Genomic DNA, 10,850 nt, shown 5'->3' on the forward strand with positions numbered 1-10,850 from the left:
CACCTGTATCACGTAACAGAAGCAAATATTGAATGGATAATTTAATTTCCACCTCGTTACGAAAACTGGGATCAATTTAATTACTAGGAGAAACTCCAGCTGTTAATTCAAACACACTCAGCAATCAGATTTAAAACCGAGGCAAAAAAGTATATATTCTCTTCTTGATTGAATTGGTTAACGGCAACCGGTGGCCATTCAATTAGACAAGTTGGGATTTAATTTTCGAGGAATTTGGCCTAGACAGCTGATTTGTATAATGAGGTATTTAAAATACGCAGACTGGCGCAAATCTAATTCTAAGCGGTTCTATAGATTCGCCGTCTGTCGTTTGGATCATTGACACTATTTTACAGTAGATTTATTTTATTTCTTCCCTGTCCTTTTCACTTGTGCAGGAAAACGTTTTAAAATAGATAATTGTGTAGCATGATTTATTTCTGCATTTTTGCGTTGCGTTGTTTGATTGTTTACTGACTACTTTTAATAGTAAAGTTTAATAATTTGCACGCGTTGCTCAACACTGTAACTTACCATATTGATTTGCCCAACAATAATAAATTATTATATCCTCGAAATTTTACAGCTGTAGTTTCACCAATATGCTCTCTATACGTCAAAGTTCGAGTGCCCTTATAGGAAAAATCTATACATTAAATAATACATAAAAAAGTTAAATCCTTAGCCGATTGCTCCAAAATTTTTCCTATTGACGTTTTTCTGTATCCTGTATTTTCTAAGATCCCAGTGATCACCAAAATAGCTCACCCACTATATAATAAACTATCATTGTTATTTAATAATATATTTGTTTCTAAATGTATAAGAATAAAATACGAACTATGCTGCGTACCGATAAAACAAAATGCATCTTCAAATTCAAGTTTTTTTTGCTCTCCTTGACTAGCAATGTACAAAATTAATTATTAATCATTACAATTATTTTATGTACTAGCTTCGGTACACGTCAGTAATACCAAATGTAGGTTATATCTACAAAGTAACACCCGTGAAATTACCTTAGCAACAATTTGAATTGCATGCAGTACATTAGTAAATATTTGTCTGTTTTCGTTAGAGAGTAAAATTAGTTCCTGGAGAACTAAAAGTACAACTTTGCTCTATGTAACTAGAAACTAAAACAGTATTTTCAGTTCAGTGCAAAAGAATGGTTCCGCCCGGGATCGAACCGGGGACCTTCTGCGTGTAAAGCAGACGTGATAACCGCTACACTACGGAACCGGTTGCTAATAAAATTGCTAAAAACATCGGTAATATTTTCATAGGCAAGTATTTAAAGCGTAACAAGTAAAGCATATCATGAATCCAACTAATTCGATTTGATGTGTATTTTTATCTAATATAGGTAACGTCTGTAAAATCAACAGAAAAGTTTGGAAAAAAGGGAAAAATTGAGCTATCCAATCTCGACTTATTTTTCCATAATACAAAAGACGTATCAAAGTTCTCTCGCCAAGTTGATAACAGATTTGCTGTAAAAAAATTTTTGTTATATTTGATTAATATTATCTACTTAATCATATAATACAGGATGATTTCCACAATAAGGAAGATAATTTTTTAGGTTATTTGTTTGTACATTCGAGATAGCCTGTTTCCGGATTAATAGACATATTTCGAAAGATGTAGATTAATGAAATTTGGACAGGTAACTTAATTTAGAAAAAGTTTATACAAGGTGATTCAGAACGTGTAAAAAAAATCAAAAAGAGCAGTTCAAAAATGATTACATTTCTGCACAGCACTGGAAACTGGTCCACTGTAAAACCTGACTATGCGCAAGACAAAGCATGCAGTCGGCGATCGGCACGGCGGCAAAGTGTGAAAAATGAGCAGACAAAAAATTGAAAGAATTTCCCAAGGAAAGAAATAAATAAACACCTATTTTATATCAGCAAATTCAACTGCTTTTGCCGCTATTGTTATTATTAATTAATAAAATTAATTAGTGGGTTTAATTAATAAAATAATTTGACATACTTGATGTTACAACAACTGTTCAAAATAATGTTCACCAACGAGTAAACACATTTGGACCCGTCTTACCAGTTTCTACGAACTAACGCAAATGTTGTTTTACTTCACCATAAATTAAAATGATACCCATCAACTCCGAGTTGCTATATAGGTAAACCGTTTTTGACACTTGAAAACCTAATGTAAACACTATTGCAGAAACATTAATACTAAAATCGGATTTCAATATTTCGATATTCTAAATAGCCTGGGGCTACGTAGAGAGATAGCGCATTGCGCAGATAGAATGCATTCCGATGACGCTAAAAACTACAGTAGCCCAGTGATGTAAAGGTTAAAAATACTATAACTTCAAAATTTTTTTCTCGGAAGTTACAAGGATTTTACAATTTTTTTACCGTATTGACTCCATTTTTCATGCCACATCTATTCCAAATTTTTTTGGATAAGTTGTGAATCACCTTATGTACAGTTATATCAGTTAAAGAGTGACAGTGACAGCGGAAGACACTGTTACTATAATTCCGATGATATTGAGTATTTTGGAAATTTGATTAATCCGTTTGATTCCTAATTGCCTTTTAAAGGAAAAAATCTTTGGTTTTATTTGAAAAATGAGTCATGTTCGAGTTATCATTTTTTTAGTAAAATAAGTTCAGTATACAGTAATAAAATAAAATTTTTTATAGTTTTATTACAATTGCAAGTCCGGGAAAATGAATTTGCCTTTTGTTCTTCCTCAGAAAATTCAAATTTTGTCAGGCAAAGATTTATATTTGCACAAGGGCTTCCATGTTACTTGTGAAAGGAATAATTATAAATATATTTTCGATTTATTGGCCCGTATGGTAAATATATTTTAGAATAAAAAAGCAACAACCCTAAATAACTATTTTTTTATAATTTTTTTTTTGATGATTTATTTTTAAATACAATTAGAGATCAAATAAACTGATGAATTTCCGAATAGGTATGTCTACCACCGGTATGCATTATTTGGGTTTATTTAAATTACCGACCTTACTCTCTGTAATTGCCTGAAACATCATTCACGATAAATGTAGACACACACTTTGTGTGTCGAAAACTAGACTGTTATGACCATATGTTCATAGGACCTTTTTTGCTTAAAATTAGCTGAGTACCTACCCTCTTCGTTATCGGAACGTGCTTACGGACCACCCTGTACACTGTGTAGGCAATTCGCTAAATATAAAAATAATTTTGAAACATCCCGAGAGAGAAACACGCATTTTTAAAGCATTTGTAACGTTTTTTACCACATAATTATCAACAGAATACCCATAAACCTACATTAATGCTTTATTTATTTGATATAAATAAACAAAAGGCGAATTAATCAATTCATAAATTACACCAAGCTGTAATGATGTTTCTTATATTAAACGACTAATTCATATCTATAATTATTTGAAATTGTTAGTATTTGCTTTATATAGGGTGATTCAGTCATAATGTCATTAATTTTAACCACGTATTCGGAAGGCTTAATAAAGACAGAAAATCGAAAAAAAAAATTTACTCGACTTTTAAAAATGAAATAAATCAACCCATAACTCCCGCTACGAGGGCGGCCCTGGCAGATGCAGGGATGTTCGGAAAATTTTGTAACGGAATGTCGCGAATAGTTGTCGGCTAAAGCGAACAGGTTGCCAAGTTCACATCATAATGTGTGGTTCACATTTACTGTTAGACGTATTCAAGTAAATAAAGGAGCATGCTGCATTTTATTATAAATAATTTTAACAATTGTATTAGTGCATAATGTTTTAACAAGCCTGACTTCTCGAAATCAACTTTCGTTAAAAGAAAATAAATAAAGTAGAGATAGTTACCTGTTTGTAGGCACACCGTATTTTATCAAATAAAAAAAGTCGGCACACTACTAAATACCCGAATATACAAAATGCACTACACACGGTTACAAAACCATTAACAATTTAAAGCGTTTATTCAAATCTACCACCGTCCATACCTCCCGCACTTTTCCAACTGCATCTATCATACCATACGGCGCAGCGAACGTGCAGGACATCGACAAAATGACTTAAATGTGATAGAGGCTGTTTTAAATTTAGTCGAGGAGCAGCCTACAATTTCAAGGCGACTGGAGACATCACAAACCAAAGTTTGCGGATATTGCGCGAGAATTCACTCAACCCGTACCATTTTCAAAGCTTTAGAACCAGCTGATTTCCCCAATCGTCTTGAATTTTGCAGTTGCAGCTAAACCGAAGTGCAGCAGACGCTAACTTTATTTTTATTTTTAAAACAAAGTACACAGGACGGATGAACGCTGTTCTCGTGTTGACATTTTAAACAGGTAAAAAACATATTACTTTCTCAAAAACAATAAATACCTACCTAGGTTACACCAAAGTTTATATTTACACTAAAGTTTACATTTATTATGTAAACTTTGGTTATACGCAACTGCATATTGAATAATAAATTGAAATACTAAAACTGTGTATTATTTAACTTAATAAATTATAAAACGTTAAAACGTTAATAATATTAAAAATGATAAATTGTAATAACCGTACATTGGAAAACAATCATCCCGATTCATTACATTTTCCTTTGATAAAAGACCGACAACTTTTTGCTCTATGGAATGCGATCCTACTACAGTTCGTATTAGTCTAGGAGCCAGATAGGGTTCCGTTTACTAGCTATAAAAATTAAAACTTTTTACAGCCATTTAAACATTTAATTTGTTGATAGCAATTAAACTCACCACTTTCAGGCTTTGCGACCAAGTTTTTTGGATTCAGGAGCTCAAAATACTACGTATAAGTTGTTTGCAGCCGTGGCACTCTGTTGGCCACAGCACCCTATCTGGCTCCTAGATTATGCACACGTACACGTGCAAATTAAAAGTGGGTCAAATAAAAAGGTTATTGACCCTAGATACAGGTTAACCTAGGTCGGAAACACGTACCGAGTTGTTTGTCTCCGTCCGATTGTTTTTTTATTTTCTATTACTTACAGTCAATATTTAAATACTATATACATTGCACCCTCCCTTTATAATTTATCTAGTGAGTGTTGGTTTATTATGTCATTATTTCTGTAATGAAATTGAAATGGTTGTGAAATGAAATTTAAATTACTTGAACTCTTGAAGTTTTTTAACTTCAATATTATTTAAAGTGAAACAGAGCTAATTTCTTTGCAGCCATAATAGTCACATTTGGTCAGATGAAAACCCGCACACTACTCGTTGGTTTAGCTTTCAGAGGAGGTTCAGTGTCAATGTATGGGCAGGAGTATATGGCGGTCGTTTAATTAGGCCGCATTTTCTACCTGAACACCTGAATGGGCCGCATTACTTTCAATTTTTAGTAGAATTTTTTGAAAACCTTCCCCTTCAGATGCTACGGGATATGTGGTATATGCACGACGGAGATATGGGGTTATATGAAATCTGTCGTGTATCACACCGAGGTAGAGAATGTAGAACAGTTGCGGAATCGCATCGAAGATGCCGCTGAAGAAATACGTAACAACCCTGGTTTATTCCATCGCAGCCGCCGCTCATCTATCCAACATGTACACTTGTGCATAGACGGTAACGGTAATGTATTTGAACATTTGCGCGAAGACTTACAGCAAATTAAAAAATTAACATTATGATGTTAATAAAAACTGATTTTTGGCAAGGCATGCTCAGACCTCCTCGAGGTTCTTGCTGGACAACAATAACAATTTAATGTGTTGATTGCATAATTATAAAAAATAATTTATAGCATTTTAAATTATTATTGGCTGACGTGAGCAAACCGTTTATTTATTGTCTTTATATGCGCGAAAATATATAAATATGGCAACGTTGCATCTAGGGCGCGTTGTTCATATCGTAGCCTTGCACAAATTCTGAATAAGCGACTGACGTCAGCCGGTCAGTAACGGCCTGAAAAGGGGGTTAAATAATGACTTGAAAATATTTTTGTTCTGCTTAAATATGCATTTAATTTTTTTTAATCACACCACCGTATTATACTCATTTTTCTCTATCTGCTCTTAAAATTAATGACATTATGACTGAATCACCCTGTATAGGACGAACGCTTACAATGTCCGCTGCGCTTTATCACTTGTTTTACCGAAAGATATATCAAACTATTAAAATGATAAAAGCGTATCTTTTTAATGTGATGTGAAATTCATAATTTCAAATGATCACCCAGTGAGAAATTATTACGCATGTGAAAAGCTGGGGCAATATATTCAAATAAATATATTGTACTTTTTTTTTTTAAAATCGCCGTTGATAAAGACCAACACGTAAACAGGAGCTACCATAGAAAGATCTTTTTTTTTCTCACATTTTACTTAAGGACCCCATACACGTTCCGGAAATCCTCTGAGGAAAAACTGTGCAGCCATGGCCTTCGGGAATGTCTGAATGCACCTTTCGCCCCACACGCTGCCGAATACCTTTCAGTTCGCTGGTAAGCAATGAACGTGACGTACGATATTTTAGCTCTTGTCGGTTTTTATTAGCGAGACAGTGCATTATTAAAAGAAGTCGTAAGAAAATACCTGTCAAAAAATATGGACAAAAGAGTAGATACAGAAAAGCAGATATTTCCCTACATAAACTTGCTTTCAGAGTTGAAAGTTGTGCCTAGAGATTGCCATAATTACTAGCGTATAGACTCCTGCTGTTTTTTCTCAATTGTTTTTAATTTTTATTAAATAGGTAGTTTCTTTTTAACTCTATCATGGCAATTTCTATTTTTAACTTGCCACAGGCAAGATTGCGGCTCGTAAATTTTCAAGAAATCTTAAAAGCCAGGATTGCATAGTTTCTCCTCAGAGGATTTCCGCAATGTGAATGGGGCCCTTTAGGATCGTTTCATCGGGTAGCCTTGAAAATGGAATTGAATGATGAAAAACACTAAACTTTTAGAAAAAATGAGATTCTACCTTCAGACTCGTGGAATAACCTTAAAGGTGGGCATACACTAGTCGACTTGCCGGTCGTCCAACCTTCCGGACGCAAATCCGGAAGTCTAATCTGTACTCTCGGTTACAGTATACCTACATATTACTTTTTAATGCTGGATTTTGTTCAGTTGTACAGTAAGTTTAGCCAAAAGGTGTAGACATGATCTCGGAATATGATCTTTCCTTGATTGGAGTGGCAATTGCTTGTTGCTTGTAGTCAGTTAATTTCAAGGGTTTGTTTAAATATTGCTTGCTTTTTGAATCATACAAGCAAGGCAGGATCTATATAACTCAATAAATTCTGTTAAAAGTTCGTGAGAACAAGTATGTCACCACAGAGCACCTAGAGTGTACGTTTCCTATCCCAAAGCATGGGAACCGATGTAGCCAAATTGCGGGGAAGTGGAGTGTGTAAAGTAATCTGACCGCGCATACGTTGATCAGGTCCGGATTAAATAGTACTTTTACACTTATGACAAATATTCATTGTTCAAGTTTGGAATTCCGAAAATAATATATTTCAATGTTTTGTCTAAATAAACCACAAAATAATTTAAATATATTTATTGTCCTCTAAGTAATGTTAGTTTATTTAATATTTGTCTTTTAGTAGATTTCACTGATTTAAATATTTTAACTTCATATACTTTGTTCATACAGTCCTCACATGTTCTTATCCATATTTTTTAAAAAAATTCACATTAAAAAAGTTTTTTAATACATGATACACAATTTTATTTTTCTGTAGCTTGTGTGTACTGTTTTTATAGGAGTTATTAGAAAAATATATTATTATTTCTATTTCTTAAATTGTCATTTTTCTTTTTTAAACGACAGTTTGCTTATCACTCTTGGCAAGTTTAAAATTGGCACTGCATTTTTGGATAAATTTCTAGCGCCTCCTCTTGAAAATGTCAAGAACATAAATAGACGATTTTGAGGACGCCCAATCTCTTTTTTAATAGCTTTGACCCTTTCCATTTTCATTTCCACTCTCTTTAGAAAAGCTGAGAATAAAATAAGAAAATAGGTACCTAATGTAATTTAACATTAATGTATGTTTATTATTGAAATTTTTTGTTGAGGGTTCAATATTTACAATTATTTTTAATAGCCACCATGAAAATAAACACCAATTGTGACAAAAAACTAATTGTAAATAGCTGGTTGATAATATGAGCCTGTATATTTACATCAGTTAATAACGTGGCTCTAAAAAACATGAAGCCAACACTGGAAATAAGTGCATGTGAGATGGAGAATGCTGCGCGAAGCCGCCGAAATGGCATAAAATATTTTTATGTTATTACTTACCTAAAGAATAAAATTTCAGCATTATTGTGATCAGATCTGCTATTACAATTGTCAACGATACACTGCCCCATGATTGCACAAATAAAAACAATATATTTAATAAAATACTAACAATGTTAACACATCAAATGTCTAACAGCAACTGAGAGCACGAGGCTGGCAGGGCCGAGGTTTGGCTGACGGTTGGCTTCACCGGCTTGCCTCTACAGTTCAGTCTATTTTGTCTATGTATGTCACCATTTTTTTTACAAAAATATGTATGCGATAATACGATATGTTATCACATTGCTCTCTTTCTATTCACAAACTCTCGGCCTTTACTCACTCCCCAAGCATACACACGCTAGCAGTTTTTCGGGAGGTCGACAGTTCAGGGCAGGCCTTCCGGCCAATATACCCACTAACGTTACGGTTTGCCTTCCGGTTTGGAAATCGATGGGCCTGCCTTCCGGTAAACTGCATCGTGTATGCCGGCCTTAACATGAATGCGGTAATAATGTCTATATCACACTTATTACGTAAATAACCGTTATAAAATTAATATAAGCAAATAAAAATGTCTGAAATTAGCATTTTTTTATTTACTTAATTACTCTCTATATAATGTTCAAATACACGTAGGGATTAGTAGTTCCTCGCAAAACTTCCATATTTTCTTCAAGAGTAATGACTTTTACGTTTCGTTTCATAATGGTAAATATTAATTTTCCTTGCAATTTCTTTAATTGTTCCTTTTGCTACCCGCTAAGGTAAAAAATTGATTGAAGTTTCTAGGAACTTTATGAACAATATTGTATAACTAATTTTTTAAACAGTTTTATTGTTCTACCTGTAATTGATATAACATTGCACGATAAAAGAAATTAACAGATCTTATCCCTCTTATTAGTGATCAGCTCTAAAATAGCACAGCATATGACTGAAAATTAAATGTTTACTTATTTGATTTCTGACATTATTATCTATTAATATTGTGGTTTTGTTATTTACGAAAGTATTTAGAAAAAGGAACACAACTGTATATTTTATTATTAGTTCTTGTAGTTTCTAATTAAATTTATAAAGGGGTCCCAAATGTAATGCAGAATTTGAATTGTGTGCTATCTTGTGTTGGCAGCATTGTGTAGGGTCACATGTTGTAGTAAACAAGTTGCAGTTAGACAAAATGGAGCGCTACGACGGATAAGCAGTGAAGATTGTGAAAATTATTTACAAAAAAATGGACTAACCTCCCACCAGCGTAAAATCGACACCACACTGACTCTTTGGGTATACAGTAGTCGTACTTGAATGACCCGAGGATTGTCTTTTCCCCAAATTCGATACTTTTACTTGTTCACGTATCCGCATCGTCGCTAAAGATAAATTTCTTAGCAACATCATCGTCCACTTGATTCCCCAATATCCCATCGATGAATTTCCGGCGCATTAAATGGTCATCTGGTTTCAATTTCTGGCTTAACTGAATCATGAATGGATGCAGATCTTTTGTTAAAATTCGCTGCATTGAGCTTTTTGAAATGTTTAATTGCAGTGACCTATGGCACTGAGGTTACGGGAATTTTCACCATAGTATCACCATAGCAATATATTCGGCTGAGCGGCCAGTACGAGACCGGTTTGTTTTTTTTATTGTCTGCAACCGAATCTGTTTGTTTAAATTTGAAAACTAATCGTTTCATAGTCGTTTCATTTGGGGCGTTTCTTCTACCGAAAATTTCACGTAATTTTCGCACAGTCTCAGCTACACACTCTCCGTACTTGTAATTAATTTCCAGAATCTTCAATTGTTTTATCTAACCGCAACGTGTTTACTCCAACGTGTGATCCTGTACAATGCTACCAACTCTTTGGAATGAAGATGGCGCACAATTTAAATCCTGCGTTACATTTGGGACACTCTTTAAATGTTCATCTAATTCAAATTAATTGCAAAAATTTACTTACAAGTTTCAATTGAAGTCATAATCCTATTTGATATGTACCAAACATCGATATATGCGAAAGAATCTTCGTAGACAATTTCTACTGACTTAAAGTTAAAAGGAAACAACTGTGTATCTACGTATAAAGTAATATACAGGCTGTCTACTATAAGAGGGCCACTCCTATGTATCTCGCTTAATACACGATGCACGTCAAAAATCTTTATATTTTTTTGCATTTTTTGAGGCCTTGATGCTTGTAAGAAAAAATTGAGATCCATGGCCAACTTTATGAGAAATCATGAAAAAACCGGAAAAGTACCGAAAGTTTATGGCCGTCTAACTTTTTTTATTTTAAGAGATAGAGAAAACTTATTTTAATAAAATTTCATGCAAAATTGATATCTTTCACGTGATGTTAACAAATTTAATTAAATTTAATACTATTATTAATTAAATTTTTTAATTAAATTTTAAATTTAATTTAATGCGATGTACCTATTATACGTTAGCTTTATCTTTTATATTTATTACATTTTTATAATTCTGATATCAAAAATGTAGATTAATGTATAGAAATTGTTTTAAACAAGCCAACTACAAAAATTTTTATAAATATGATGTACTTGAAGCTAA

The 10,850-nt window shown here is 33.3% G+C and overlaps 1 non-coding gene across 1 annotated transcript; it reads right to left on the reverse strand.

The window, feature by feature from the left end:
- Positions 1-1,169: 1,169 nt before the first annotated feature.
- On the reverse strand, positions 1,170-1,242 carry Trnav-uac. The gene has a single exon. It is a non-coding gene; the product is annotated as a tRNA-Val (tRNA).
- Positions 1,243-10,850: the final 9,608 nt, after the last annotated feature.

This window comes from Anoplophora glabripennis, unplaced genomic scaffold (assembly GCF_000390285.2).
Source record: "Anoplophora glabripennis isolate ALB-LARVAE unplaced genomic scaffold, Agla_2.0 scaffold1027, whole genome shotgun sequence".
Taxonomy (NCBI): domain Eukaryota; kingdom Metazoa; phylum Arthropoda; class Insecta; order Coleoptera; family Cerambycidae; genus Anoplophora; species Anoplophora glabripennis.